The following is a 15,036-nucleotide window of genomic DNA, read 5'->3' as shown; positions in this document are numbered from 1 at the left end:
ATTTATAGAGAAGGAACAAAGATCATTTTTTTTAAAGCTCTGTGCTGTAGCGATGACATCATCCACTCTAACCAGCCATAGACACCCTGTTTAAAATCGATAAAATGTCCTGAAAAGATCATTAAACTTAACAGGTTTTTCACAAAAACTGTAAAAGATATCAAACTGAAAAGATATAGCCAGATAGCTGAATATGTTGTGAACATTTTAAAGTTTGGCGTATGTAGATGAAAGTATGAAAGAGCTGAAACTTTTGGTAGCGGAACAAGATTGACTTCAATGTTAAAAAAATAAAAAAAAAATAAAAAGTGTCTTGAAGCTTAATATTTTAAAAAGTATAAATAGTAGAAAAAAAGTTGAAGTCCCATCATTAGCTGAACAATTTAAAAGTTGAATGGTCTTAATAGCTTAAAGTATGCAGAAGTTACGCAAAGCCAAAAAACGTACGGAATAAAATTAAAATAAAGAATAATAAAAAAAACGAACAACAATACTATTGAGCATTCCCACTAATAATAATAATAAAAAATAACATGCACTATGCCTAAGGCAGGGAACAGAAGTCCATTTGGCACTTGTGTCAAGTTGAAAGCAGAGTCCTCCAATATTCTCCATGGCCATTTCCTGTCCCAAGTCCAGCATATCAGGCCAGGTTGTATTTGAGCACAGAGAAAAAGAAGACTGCTTTGTAACATGTAAGGCATGCTGCTCTATGATAATTTCTGATGCAGAGGGCAGGGTGCACATATTCAATTTTTACAGTGCAGAAAACTGTACTCACTTGAAGACTCCCTTCTTCTGTTGTCACTCCACAATTTCTGAGCGGGATATTCATCACACTGCATGTGCTCCAGGCAGAGCACTTCCTACCAGCAGCTTCAGATGTCTGGAGGGGACAGGCATGGCTCCATAGTCCTGTTACAAAAAACAGAAAATAAAACCATTACACTATACAAAAAAATAAAAATATATATTATATATAAAATTGCAATATTATATATTTCACACACAAATAAGTTTTATTCAAATAATTAAATAGAAAATGTCTAGCTAAAAGTTTCCATCAAAAAGCTTTAATTATGTTTTAACCACTTAAGCCCCGGACCTTTAGGCAACTAAAGGCCCAGGCCAGGTTTTGCGATTCGGCACTGCGTCGCTTTGACAATTGCACGGTTGTGCGACGTGGCTCCCAAACAAAATTGGCATCCTTTTTTTCCCACAAATAGAGCTTTCTTTTGGTGGTATTTGATCACCTCTGCGGTTTTAATTTTTTGCGCTATAAACAAAGATAGAGCAACAGTTTTGGAAAAAAATGCAATATTTTGTACTTTTTTCTATAATAAATATCCCCCAAAAATATATAAAACAACATTTTTTTTCCATCAGTTTAGGCCGATTTGTATTCTACATATTTTTGGTAAAAAAAAAAAAAAATCCCAATAAGCGTTTATCGGTTGGTTTGCGCAAAATGTATAGCGTTTACAAAATAGGGGATAGTTTTATTGCATTTTTATCAAAAAAAAATGTTTTTATTACTAATGGCGGCAATCAGCGATTTTTTTCGTGACTGCGACATTATGGCGGACACTTCGGACAATTTTGACACATTTTTGGGACCATTGTCATTTTCACAGCAAAAAATGCATTTAAATTGCATTGTTTATTGTGAAAAATGACAGTTGCAGTTTGGGAGTTAACCACAGGTGGCGCTGTAGGAGTTAGTGTTCACCTAGTGTGTGTTTACAACTGTAGTGGGGTGTGGCTGTAGGACTGACGTCATCGATTGTGTCCCCCTATAAAAAGGGATGACACGATCGATGCAGCGGCCACAGTGAAGCACGGGGAAGCCGTGTTTACACACGGCTCTCCCCGTTCTTCAGCTCCGGGGAGCGATCGTGAGGGGGCGGCTAGAAACGAAAAACACAGCAGAGGACACGTAAAAAAAAAAAAAAATGCAGAAAGACTTAGGTCAGGTGTACTTACTAGAGTAGCCTCTGGCTTGGTCTCTGCTGCTTCCCCGAACATCCAGTTGGGGAGCACGTAGAGCTGAACCAATAATCGTTACAGAATCGAGATCGCGATTCAGGCCCCTCGTGACCTTAACACAACATTTCCTTGATTCAGTGCAGAGAGTTCTCTGCTCAAGCCGGCTGTCAAAAAATAAAAAAAGTTTATCACAACATTGCTCAGGCAAGATAAAGTGAAACATTGCAATTTTTTTTAGAGCAAGGGTCTCCAAACTTTCTAAACAAAGGGACAAATTCAGTTGGCAGAATAGTGTCTATCAGTGGGTTAATAGTGCCCCAAGGGCCAGGTAAAGGCAAGTATAGAGCGGCATCTGGCCCCCAGTTTAGAGACCACGGTTTTAGAGCAAAGGAATTAACTTCCATCTGTAAATGAGGGCAGTTTAACCACTTAAAGCAGAGTTCCACTCAAAAGTGGCACTTCCACTTATCCGTGTGTTCCCCCCCCCCTCCAGTGCCACCTTTGGCACTTTGGCCCGGTCTCTCTGAAGTTCAGCTCCCCTCTCTTCACCGCCGGACCAATTAGAAAGTGCAGCAAGCTTTACGCATGTGTAATAGGGAACCAGCCGTGAAGCCGAAAGGCTTCACTTCTGGGTTTCCTTACCAGGAATGGCAGTGGCTGCACACGACAGCTGACCTGAAGACTGGGATGCTGACATCAGAGACCCTAGAGAATAAAAATGGGGGTTGTTAAAATATTTTGAGTCACACTGTGTTTGTGATGTGGTCTTTCAAAACACAGTATTTTTTCCAAAAATATACGTTGATATAAAAAAAAAAAAAAAAAAAAAAAAACAGTAAAGTTAGCCCAGTTTTTTTTTTGTACAATGTGAAAGATGTTACGCCACAAGAATCGTGATCTTTATTCTAATCAAGAAAATCGCAATTCTCATTTTAGCCAGAATTGTGCAGCTTTAGGAGCACGGTAATGAAACATCAGCATAGAATTCCCCTGAAGCCCCCTCCTTAGGACTATATGTCCCTTGAGTCAAAGTACCACGGCATATCTTTTTTAAAGAGGAAGTAAACCCTCAAACATTATTATTCTTTTTTTAAAAACCCTGCAAGAGAAAGTCATAATGAGCTAGTATGCATAGCATACTAGCTCATTATGATGGACTTACCTGAGATCGAAGCCCCTGAAGTTCTCCTTGGTCCCCTCCACCGCCATGTCTCCTCCGAGCTTTTTGCTTGTATCGCCATTCCGGCGCTGTGACTGGCATGCGCGCGGCACCAGCCGATTCCCCCCAATGCGAAGGATTACGGCATTAACCCCCATCATTTCTTACTGCAAAAATCTCCTTAACTGTGTAGGTTAAGTAGATATTTCTTGCACCTACAGGTAAGCCTTAATCTAGGCTTACCTGTAGGTGCAAGTTGTAAGGAGGGGTTTACAACCACTTTAAAATTACCTTTTTTGTGACTGGAGTTCAGCTTTAACTTCAAGAGAATGCTTTCCCTGTATCTACAGTAGGTACAGGGAGAAGTAGGTGGCTGGCTGTCCTGCCTGTTAGAACCACTGAAAGGAACACGCATGCCGCCTGTGAAATCTGACTATTTCACTCTTGGTCAAGCACAAAGCCCTTGACACCGTTTATGCCTACAAATGTATTTGGACATATCACTAAACCCCCAAAGTGATCCTTTGTTTTTCATCTTTGGAACACTTTGCAGTGATCTTTATTCACAAAAATGCTTAAAATTGCCTTGACAGAATGACAATGTTGTGTGTTGACATTGCTTGAAGGCTTAGGGCCCTTTCACACGGGGCGGATCAGTAATGATCCGCCCCGTGTGTCCGTACAGCTCAGCTGGGATCCTCCGTAAAATCCCCGCTGAGCTGACAGGGCGGTCCCCGCACACTGTGCAGGGACCGCCCTGTCTTTCCTCCGCTCTCCCCTGTTGGGGGATGGGATGAACACGAACCGTATGTCCGTGTTCACCCAATTCGATCCGCCAGATGGAAGAAAAATCGGATTTTCTTCCGTCCGATTTTGCGGAGGCGGGTGATTACGGGTGTCAGCAGATGGTCATCCGCTGACACCCGCAATCACATAGGGACCAATGTATGTCCCTTTTTCATCAGCAACGAATGGATGAAAATGCGGACATACGGTCCGCACGTGTGAAAGGGGCCTTAAGCACAACCCCCTCTCTATGCTTGAGGGAAGACACAAATGAACAGTTACAGTACATGTATATAAAATAAACACCTACAATATAGGGGGCCAGTCTTTTCCTTCTACAGTACTTTCAAAGCAAACCCTCAGGGAAAATATAATGCTCTTTGGTTTTATGTACAAATATCCACAATGATCTAGCTGTGGGAGGACCCCCAATCTCTCTATACATTTTATGGAATGCAATTTACTATTGCAGCTTCTCTGTGCTAAATGTACCCTCTCCACTACCAAGTCTCTCCCACTTCTCAGTCATTTCTGTTACTACTACTTCCCTCCACCTGCTTGAGCTAGATTTCCTCTCCGCATAACAGAAGGGTATCGGGTCCTACCGTATTAGGCCTCATGTACACTGTTGCTGGTAGGGGTGCAACGGATCAAAAAACTCACGGATCGGATCGATCCTCGGATCAGGAGTCACGGATCGGATCATTTTCGGATCAGCAAAAAAAAAAAAAGGGTCAGTTTTTTCATTGGTCCAAAAAAAAAAAAATATATATATTAAAATAATATATTTTTTTTTTTGGACCAATTAAAAAAAAGGAACCTTTTTTTTTTTTTTTGCTGATCCGAAAAAAGAGCACAATAGCAACTCACAGGGGTGGATTAAAGAGGAAGCAGGTGAGGCTGTTTGGGACTTAAAGTACAATCTTGATGTTTTTACAGCAAAAAATATTATATATATATATATATATATATATATATATATATATATATATATATAAATATTTTTTGCTGTAAAAACATCAAGATTGTACTTTAAGTCCCAAACAGCCTCACCTGCTTCCTCTTTAATCCACCCCTGTGAATTGCTATTGTGCTCTTTTTTCCCCCTTTCCCCCCCCTCCTCTCACACCAGTGCTTCACTGCTAACATTCCCATTCAGCTTGCTAGAGCCCAGTGCACAGCGTGACACGCCTCCCCGGGGAGGCGTGTCACGCTGGGCTCTGGCAAGCAGACTGGCCGCCGCTCCGGAGCTAGGCCGAAGCCGGGGACTTTCCTAGGCCTAGGCTCCGGAGCGCTCCGCGGATCGCGGGGTGTGCCGATCCGAACGGGGTGGCCCGTTCGGATCACGGATCGGTGACGATCCGTTACACCCCTAGTTGCTGGTAAATGGGCATTTAGGAGCAGTTGGGCATTTTTTTTACCAATGCCCCTGAACTCTCCTCTATGTTATCTTATCAGTACATGTACACAGGGTCATTTACAGTCGTTTCTAGGCAGTTGAGTTTAGAGGCATTTATTGGAACGCAAAAAATGCGTTTAGAAGCCAGTTTACAAGCATTTCAAGCGCCTAAATGCGGTAACTCACGTTTAGCCGCATTTCGTTTACAGACTTTCATTTTTTGGCAATTTGTTTTTTTTTAAACGCCTCTATGAGAACGCAGCAAAACGGACGTTTTAACTGCTTGCCTACCAGCCACCGCAGTTATACGGCGGCCGGTCGGCTCTGCTGGGCTAGATCACGTAGATATACATCATCTCGCCGTTCAGCCAATAGGTGGGCGCACGCACCCCCCCCCCCCGCTCGCCCCCGATACCGACGCGCGTGCCCGGCAGGCGCGATCATCACCCGAGAACCGGGAGCTGTGTGTGTAAACACACAGCTCCCGGTCCTGTCAGGGGGAGAAATGACGGATCGCATGCTCATACAATGTATGAACAGCGATCGGTCATTTCCCCAAGTCAGTCCACCCCCCCCTTCAGTTAGAACAGACCCAGGGAACATAATTAACCCCTTACTCGCCCCCTAGTGTTAACCCCTTCCCTGCCAGTGGCATTTTTATAGTAATCAATGCATTTTTATAGCACCGATCGCTATAAAAATGCCAATGGTCCCAAAAGTGACCGCCATAATGTCGCAGTACCGATAAAAATGGCTCATCGCCGTCATTACTAGTAAAAAAATATATATATATATATATATATATATATATATATATATATATATATATATATATATATATATATATATATATATATATATATATATATACATACATATATACACACATACACATATACATATACATATATTAATAAAAACTATCCCCTATTTTGTAAACGCTATAACTTTTGCACAAACCAATTAATAAACACTTATTTCGATTTTTTTTTTACGAAAAATATGTAGAAGAATACGTATCGGCCTAAACTGAGGAAAAACATTTTTTTTTATATATTTTTGGGGGATATTTATTATAGCAAAAAGTTAAAAACAAATATTCATTTTTTTTTTAATTGTCACTCTATTTTTGTTTATAGCGCTAAAACTAAAAACTGCAGAAGTGATCAAATACCAACAAAAGAAAGCTCTATCTGTGGGGGAAAAAAGGACGCCAATTTTGTTTGGGAGCCACGTCGCACGACCGCGCAATTGTCAGTTAAAGCTACTCAGTGCAGAATCGCAAAAAATGGCCCGGTCATTGACCAGCAATATGGTCCGGGGCTTAAGTGGTTAAACATGCTTTACTATCCGTTACATTAAACCGCCCCAGAGAGGTTGTAAAAACGTCCCGTGTACATGAAGCCTTAAGACAGAGGTGTCAAACACAAGGCCCACGGGCCGAATCCGGCCCTCCGGGCCATTTCATGTGGCCCTCGCACCTCTTCTGCAGCTGCCGGAGAGCTCCTGCCTACCTCTGGTCCTCCTCCTACTTTCTGCTTTCAAGCAATGCATCCAGTTTCTTCCCAGCAGCAGCATAAGGTAAGGGGGGTGCACTGTGATGTAAGGGAGAGTGGGAGACTTATGATCGCAATAAGCGTCTATTGATTGGTTTGCGCAAAAGTTATAGCGTCTACATAATAGGGGATAGTTTTATGGCATTTTTTTTTTTTTTTTTACTAGTAATGGCGGCGATCAGCGATTTTTATCACGATTGTAACATTATGGCGCACACATCGGACACGTGACACTATTTTGGGACCATTGTCATTTTTACAGCGATACTGCTATAAAAATGCACCGATTACTGTGAAAATGACACTGGCAGTAACGGTGTTAACCTGTAGGGGGCACTGAAGGGGTCAAGTGTGATTCTTATTGTGTGGGGGCGTGGTACGGCGTGTATGTCACTGATTGTCGTTCCCTATGGCAGGGAACAGTAGATGAGTGACAGTATCACTAGGAAGCACAGGGAGGTTTGTTTACACTTGCCTCTCCTCGTTCTTCAGCTCTGTGACCCGATCGCCGTCGGTGTCCCGCGGTCACGGAACTCAGGACCAGGTCGCGAGCGCGACCCACGGCTGGGATCTTTAAGTGGACGTACCTCCTACGCCCTTGTGTCCAGCGTGCTATTCTGTTGACGTATGACGTATATCGTCATGCGGCAGTTCTTAAGAGTTTTTTTTTTGGAGGTTAACAAACGCTTTACTATTTTGACTAAAGTTCACATTTCAGTAGCTGTATAAACACATATGTGAAGGGCATTCAAGTCTTGATGCAGAAATTTGTGTATGTATGTATACGCACGTATACAAGCGTGTAATTGCATACAGGGAATTACTTCAATAGGCAGCTGTACTCAGCACTAGTGGGGACCCTGGCAGGGAAATACACTGTACAGATATAGTTATGTGCATGAGCCCTTACAATAGAGAATGTCTTTTACTGCCTGTATATTTTTATTTTTGCAGCATTAGGGAACATAACCTACTTCAAATGAAGTGTATACAATGTTGGGCTGGATGTTGCAGTGTAGAAATCTTCTCCCCACAGCCCGGATCTTCTGGCACTACAGGGGTTAAATATCAGACGCTGCTAGTTTTGCCTACCACCCGCCTTCTCCATTCATAGAACTTGTTGTATTCTTTCCTAGAATGCAAAGTGTTCTGTGATTGGAGAAGTTGACTGTAATTCATCTGCCCATCCTCTATTCACAAAACACTTTGTAGTAGGAGTTCAGCTCTAAAAATATTTACTTATATGTCCACAGTCTGGCTGCAGATGTACTTTAACCACTTGTCCACCGGGCCTATTCTGGCACTTCTCTCCTTCATGCAAAAATCACAATTTGTTTGCTAGAAAATTAATCAGAACCCTCCACACACACACACACACACACACACATATATATTTTTTTTTTTTTAACAGACACCCTAGGGAATAACTTTTTTTTCCCCCTCGCACAGTATTTGCGCAATCATTTTTCAAACGCCTTTTTTTTGGGGGGGGGGGGGGACAGTTTCATGAATTAAAAAAACAACAAAACAGTAAAGTTAGCCCAATATTTTTGTGTAATGTGAAAGATGATGTTACGCCGAGTAGGTTTTTTTTTATCACAACCCTTGTAATAGGAATCACTGTGACAGGTCCTCTTTATGGAGAGATGTGGGGTCAATAAGACTCCACATCTCTCCTCCAGGCTTGAAAGCATGAGATCGTGTGAAAAAAAAATCAAAAAAAAAAAAAAATCACTGATCTCATGCCGACAGCCACGATTGCGGCTTTGTTTACTTCCAGGTACCCGGAAGTACGTTGTGACGTCATGCCCGGGCCTCCGACGGTGATAGAGATGTAATTTCTATCTTCGTGAGCCGGCGCCGGCCGATTTGTTCTCCGGGCCCCCGATGGCACGGGAGAGCCCGGAGATAAGAACGATCAAGAGGCGGAACTGCCGCTATGATCGTTCTTATCGTGCACAGAATCGCCGGCAGAAGACGGTGATATCTGAATGATGCCTGTAGCGGATGCCTGAAGTCGAGTGGTTAAAGTGCAATTCCAGCCCAGGCTATTTTGAGAACAGTCTCTGTTGCAAGTTTTCCCTCATTTCCTGTCTAGGCGGCAATGTTGCCAGCTGTACAGGACAGGTTGCCAACTTTCAGTAAATTTACGAACAGTTTGTAAAATCTGTACTTTTTGCATCTGTCCTTGAATGTCTATTACGGACATGTGGGCTGCATGGCGCTAACTGACATTCATGGACAGATGCAACAATTATGGATTTTACAAAATCACAGAGGTGATCAAATACCATCAAAAGAAAGCTATTTGTGGGGAAAAAAGGACACCAATTTTGTTTGGGAGCCACGTCGCACGACCGCGCAATTGTCTGTTAAAGCGACGCAGTGCTGAATTGCAAAAACTGGCCAGGTCCTTTACCTGCATAAAGGTCCGGGTCTTAAGTGGATAATAAAAAAAAAATGAGAAATATGCATTGACCTTTAGGCTCCATTCACATCTATGCGACAACGGTGTACGGCGTATTTTGCCGCGAGTGTGAAACTTTTTTTTTTTTTTTTACAAAGCATTCCCATTGCTGTCAATGGGCGAACGCCAATGTCGCCTGAAAAAAAGGGTCCGGGACTTTTTTTCAGGCGACAGGCGTTCGGCGTCTATGAGATGTGAACCATCTCCATAGACAGCAATGGGAATTCTCCCATCTAGCGGCAGAAGCGTCCGGCGTCGGGCGTTTTGTCGCATAGATGTGAATGGAGCCTTAGAATAACAGAAAATACAAAAACAAAGTGGACATAGACCCTACAAAGAAGAGGCGACATGATATGCAAAGGATCCAATTATTTCTTGTGTTCCAAAACAGGTCACCAGTTTGGATATGACGGTGGGCCAGTTTGTTCTCATTCAGAGCCAAGTGAAAACCTTTACCATCTCGTCCTTTAATATAACCCAGTAGAGGCCGATTTAGCTCCAAAAGAAAAACATTCATGTACAGGGATACTTTTTCATGCAAATGACAAATAGCACAAGACGATTAGTCGAAGGAGAACAGAAGGGGCTTTTTCCCCCTTCACTTCTTTCTTTTCACTTACTGGCACTCGTAACTCACTTGGAAGAAGGTTTCATGAACCCCGTCCAGTTCTCAAGGTTCTAACAATGCAGAATGGCCATTTAATTAGCAGGCTGTCACTTGAGCTACCATCAAAAGCTTTCTCTGAAACAATGTACAAACTGATTACACAAGTAACAAGATTGCCATAGAAGCAAATGTTATTTCCAATAGATATGCTAATAATTCCTGATACAGTCATAAAATTATAGTTATATTCCTTTTTCTTATTACCATCACATCTCTACTGTATAAACGACATGTTCAATGCCATATGACATCCACAACGGCAATACTGAGAGCGCCTGCACCACAGCAATACCAAAAGAGCTTAACACAAAATAAGACAGAAGCCGTACCATACATTCAGACTCCGTGCATCATAAAATGATAAAGGGAACATCTTCCAACACTCACTCAGCAAAGGAAATCTGCTCTTTGCAGTACAGTATACCATTATTGTATGACAAGGGGTTGAAGCATCACCTATCTTTGCCCTCACTGGAACTTCATAACCATGTATTGCATGGATCACCCTCCAGAGAGCTGCGCAGTCCATAATTGCCAACCAAGTTTTTCCGATGATCACTGTTGGGCACTTTACAATATTAGTAATATTTAGCCATGAAGGGGGAGGGGGGTCTCTCTTTTTGTTTTATACAGCAAATGCTCTGATAGAAAATAAATTCCATTAGATCATTAAACACCAAGGCGAGAGATCCCAGGCAATCCTCTACCCTGCAGTTTAGTAGTCTTATGCCACGTACACGCGGTCGTAATGTCCGACAACAAATGTTCGATGTGATGTATTCCGACCGTGTGTAGGCTTCATCGGACATTTGCTGTCGGAATTTCCGACAACAAATTGAGAGCTGGTTCTCAATTGTTCCGACAACAAAAGTCCTTGTCGGAAATTCTGATCATCTGTATACAATGCCGACGCACAAATATCCTACGCATACTCAGAACCAATTTGTCGCATGCTCGGAATCATTGAACTTCATTTTTCTCAGCTCGTCGTAGCGTTGTACGTGACCCCGCGTTCTTGGCGTTCGAAATTACCGACAACATTTTGGTGACCTTGTGTATGCAAGACAAGTTTTAGCGAACAAAGTCTGTACGCGGCATTAGGCTTTTTTTTTTTTTAAATGGGCAAAAATGAAAAACGCCTATAAAACAAAAACGCGGCTAAGCGCGGGTTACCGCGTCTGAACTAATTTTTTTGCCTTCAAAAACAGGCCTATAAAAAAACGACAGTAAATGAACCTGTACACATAAAAGAACATTGAATGAGTTCAGGGGCAGTCGAAAAAAAGTGTCCAACTGCCTCTGAACATCCGTTTAGCAGCGTCCTGTGTACATGGGGCCTAAAAAAAAAAAAAATACCTCCTAAAATACCTCCTAACCTACCAGTGAATGGCTACTCGGAAAGAACATGAAACTCAGGACAGCCATAGACATTTTGATTGTCGGCCAGTTCAGCAGGACCACGTATGGGCAGGCTGAATGCACCAAGTCGATCGATCAACTTTGGTGCAACCAGCCTGCTGGACCCAACATGGGACCATCAATAGCGGCCGTTATATCCACCAGCAGTAATCACTCTTCTCCCTGCATGGGGGGAAAAATACAATGACTTGGTAGGAGGGATTACCCCGTCAATATTGTCTGTGTTGATGGGGGAACCGATAAAAAAAAACACTTCAGTCCCAGAAGGATTTACCCACTTCATGACCAGGCCATTTTTTTGCGATATGGCACTGCGTTACTTAAGCTGACAATTGCGCAGTCGTGCGACGCTGTACATAAATAACATAGATGTCCCTTTACCACAAATAGAGCTTCCTTTTGGTGGCATTTGATCACCTCTGTGTTTTTTTGGCGCTATTAAAAAAAAGGGCCGACAATTTTGAAAACTTTAAAAAAAAAAATAATTGCGCAATAAGCGTATATTGATTGGTTTGCACAAAAATTAGAGCGGAAACATTTAGGGACTTTCTTTTTTTATTGTTTTTACTAGTAATGGCTGCGATCTGCGCTTTTTAGCGGGACTGCCACATTGTGGCAGACAAATCTGACTTCAAGGCTGCATTCACACCTGAGCGTATTGTTTTCAGGCGTTAAGGGTGTTTTTGTACAGGTGTTTTGAGGTCCAAAAGGTCACCCATGTAAAGAGCAGTAAAACACCTGTAATCTGCCTCATGTACTTTTTTGAGCTTCAGGCAACAGAACGCCAAGATGTGAACAGGGGCCATTTAAATGAATGGGATTTTGCTTGTTGGGCGTTTTGGAACTTTTGAGATGAGCGTTTTACGTGCCGAATACACGGTGGGAATGTAGTCTTAAAAATGTCTACAGGTTACCAGTTTAGAGTTACAGAGAAGGTCTTTTGCTAGAATTATTGCTCTCGCTCTAACAAATCGCAGAGATACCTCACGTGTGGTTTGAACACCGTTTACATATGCGTGTGCGCGGAAGGACAGGGCGCTTTAAGCGCTTGCCGACCGCCCACTGTAGTTTTACGGCGGGAGGTCGGCTCGGCTGCGCAAAAATCACGTAATATAACGTGATTTCGCATTGCGGCCACTAGGGGCACACGCCCCCTGCTCGATCCTGGTGCCGATGCGAGTGCCCGGCAAGCACAATCACCGCCGGGCACCCGCGATTGCTCGAGACAGAGCGAGAACCGGGAGCTGTGTGTGTAAACACACAGCTCCCGGTTCTTTCAGGGGGAGAAATGACTGATCGTATGTTCATACAATGTATGAACAGCGATCTGTCATTTCCCCAAGTCAGTCCCATCCCCCCTTCAGTTAGAACACACCCAGGGAACATAATTAACCCCTTGAGCGCCCCCTAGTGTTAACCCCTTCCCTGCCAGTGACATTTTTACAGTTATCAATGCATTTTTAAAGCACTGATCGCTATAAAAATGGCAATGGTCCCAAAAATGTGTCAAAAGTGTCCGATGTGTCCGCCATAAGGTCGCACTACCGATAAACGCAGATCGGCGCCATTACTAGTAAAAAAAAAAAAAATATTAATAAAAATGCCATAAAACTATCCCCTATTTTGTAGACGCTATAACTTTTGCGCAAACCAAACGCTTATTGCGATTTTTTTAACAAAAAATATGTAGAAGAATACATATAGGCCTAAATGAACATATATTTTTGGGGGATATTTATTATAGCAAAAAGAAAAAAAAATATTAATTTTATTTCAAAATTGTCGCTCTATTTTTGTTTATAGCGTAAAAAATAAAAACCGCAGAGGTGATCAAATACCACCAAAAGAAAGTTCTATTTGTGGGGAAAAAAAGGACGTCAATTTTGTTTGGGAGCCACATCGCACGATTGTCAGGTAAAGTGACGCAGTACCGAATCGCAAAAAGTGGCCCGGTCATTGACCAGCAAAATGGTCTGGGGCTGAAGTGGTTAAAAAAAAAAAAAAAAATCTTATTTTATTTTTACACTATCCCTTTAAAAAAAAAAAATTTGGATCACTTTTATTCCTATTACAAGGAATGTAAACATCCATGTAATAGAAAAATAAATAAATGACAGGTCCTCTTGAGGCCTCATGCACACTGGACGTTAAAATAACGTTATAAAAACCCCAGTAGCTTTGCAGTGAGATTTTCAACTTTTTTTTCAATGTGGTTTTTCCGCGTTTTTTTTTTTTTTTTTAAGAAAAAAATATATTCTCTCTCAGAACCCACTAGTTTTGGGGTTTTTTTACTGCTCAAAAACGCCACTGCCCAAAACTGCTGATAACAGCCTATGTCTGCCTGGACACATAGGATAACATGATGGAGAGTTTATTGACTGCCAAAAAGAGCTGCTGTAAAAACGTCCAGTGTGCATGAGGCCTGAATGTGAGGTTACCTGTCCTATATCTGGTGTGTTTGCTACCCAAGCCCAGGGCGGCTCACCGGACGTTTTATTTGTTTTGCACCTATTTCAATGATTATCAACGTTACATTACTATGTGCTCATTTTCTATTCAGTGTTGCACAAGGTATTATTTGCACCTTGCACTTTAGTACAAACAATATTTGCTCTCCCATTTTGTTTGCACAACTTATTTACCATGTGTCACTTTTTTCAGGATTTATTTCATGGTTACTATAGACATTTTCCAGTACTTAAAGCGGGAGTTCACCCATTTAAAAAAAAAAAAAAAATCTCCCCTTAGCTTCCTGCTCGTTCGGTCTAGGGGAATCGGCTATTTATATTAAAATATGTGCAGTACTTACCCGTTTTCGAGCTGCATCTTCTTCCGTCGCTTCCGGGTATGGGTCTTCGGGAGCCGGCGTTCCTTCTTGAGTGACAGCCTTCCGAGAGGCTTCCGACGGTCGCATCCATCGCGTCACTCGTAGCCGAAAGAAGCCGAACGTCGGCGCGGCTCTATACTGCGCCTGCGCACCGACGTTCGGCTTCTTTCGGAAAATCGTGACGCGATCGGAAGCCTCTCGGAAACCTGTCAATCAAGAAGGAACGCCCATTCCCGAAGCCCATACCCGGAAGCGACGGAGAGGATGCGTCTCGTAAACGGGTAAGTACTGCACATATTTTAAAATAAATAGCCGATTCCCCTAGTAATAACGAGCAGGAATCTAAGGGGAAAAAGTGCCCTCTAAGGGTGAACCCCCGCTTTAAGAGATTTCACAGTGTCACTCTCATCCATGATTATATGTTTATTTGCACTTTATTATAGTTAAAGTGGTGTTCCAGCCGCAATTTTTATATAACGGACACTTACCTGTCCAGAGAGCCTGCAATGTCAGCCCCCCAATGCCTATCCATCCATCGGATCGGGTGTAGCCACCTCCATTCTAACTAAGGGAAACCAGCAGTGGAGCATTCAGGCTTTACTGACAATTTCCTACAGCGCATGCACGAGTCGCACAGCGTTTCCTGAATGGCTCGGTCATCTTCTGGGACACACACAGGTCCCAGAAGACAGCAGGAAACAAAGCCCTGGGCCGCAGCAATAAAAGGAAGGAAGAAGATAGAAGAAAAAAAAATCAATAGCCAAAAACAA

General features: G+C 42.5%; 1 protein-coding gene across 4 annotated transcripts in view; it reads right to left on the bottom strand.

The window, feature by feature from the left end:
• The window catches only part of APC (APC regulator of WNT signaling pathway), a 167,037-nt gene that overhangs the window by 126,745 nt on the left and 25,256 nt on the right, over positions 1-15,036 (bottom strand). For 3 of the 4 annotated variants that reach the window (XM_040343453.1, XM_040343480.1, XM_040343489.1), the window contains exons 2-3: positions 1,984-2,150; positions 782-915 (exon numbers count right to left, since the gene is read on the bottom strand). The gene's annotated coding sequence lies outside the window, so the exon portion shown is untranslated. The remainder of the gene's footprint in view (positions 1-781; positions 916-1,983; positions 2,151-15,036) is intronic. The other variant, XM_040343463.1, reaches the window with a different exon arrangement.

Source organism: Rana temporaria, chromosome 1, assembly GCF_905171775.1.
Source record: "Rana temporaria chromosome 1, aRanTem1.1, whole genome shotgun sequence".
Classification (NCBI taxonomy): Eukaryota; Metazoa; Chordata; class Amphibia; order Anura; family Ranidae; genus Rana; species Rana temporaria.
Note: the sequence above shows the minus strand (reverse complement) of the source record. Positions and strands in the feature narration are given on the sequence as shown.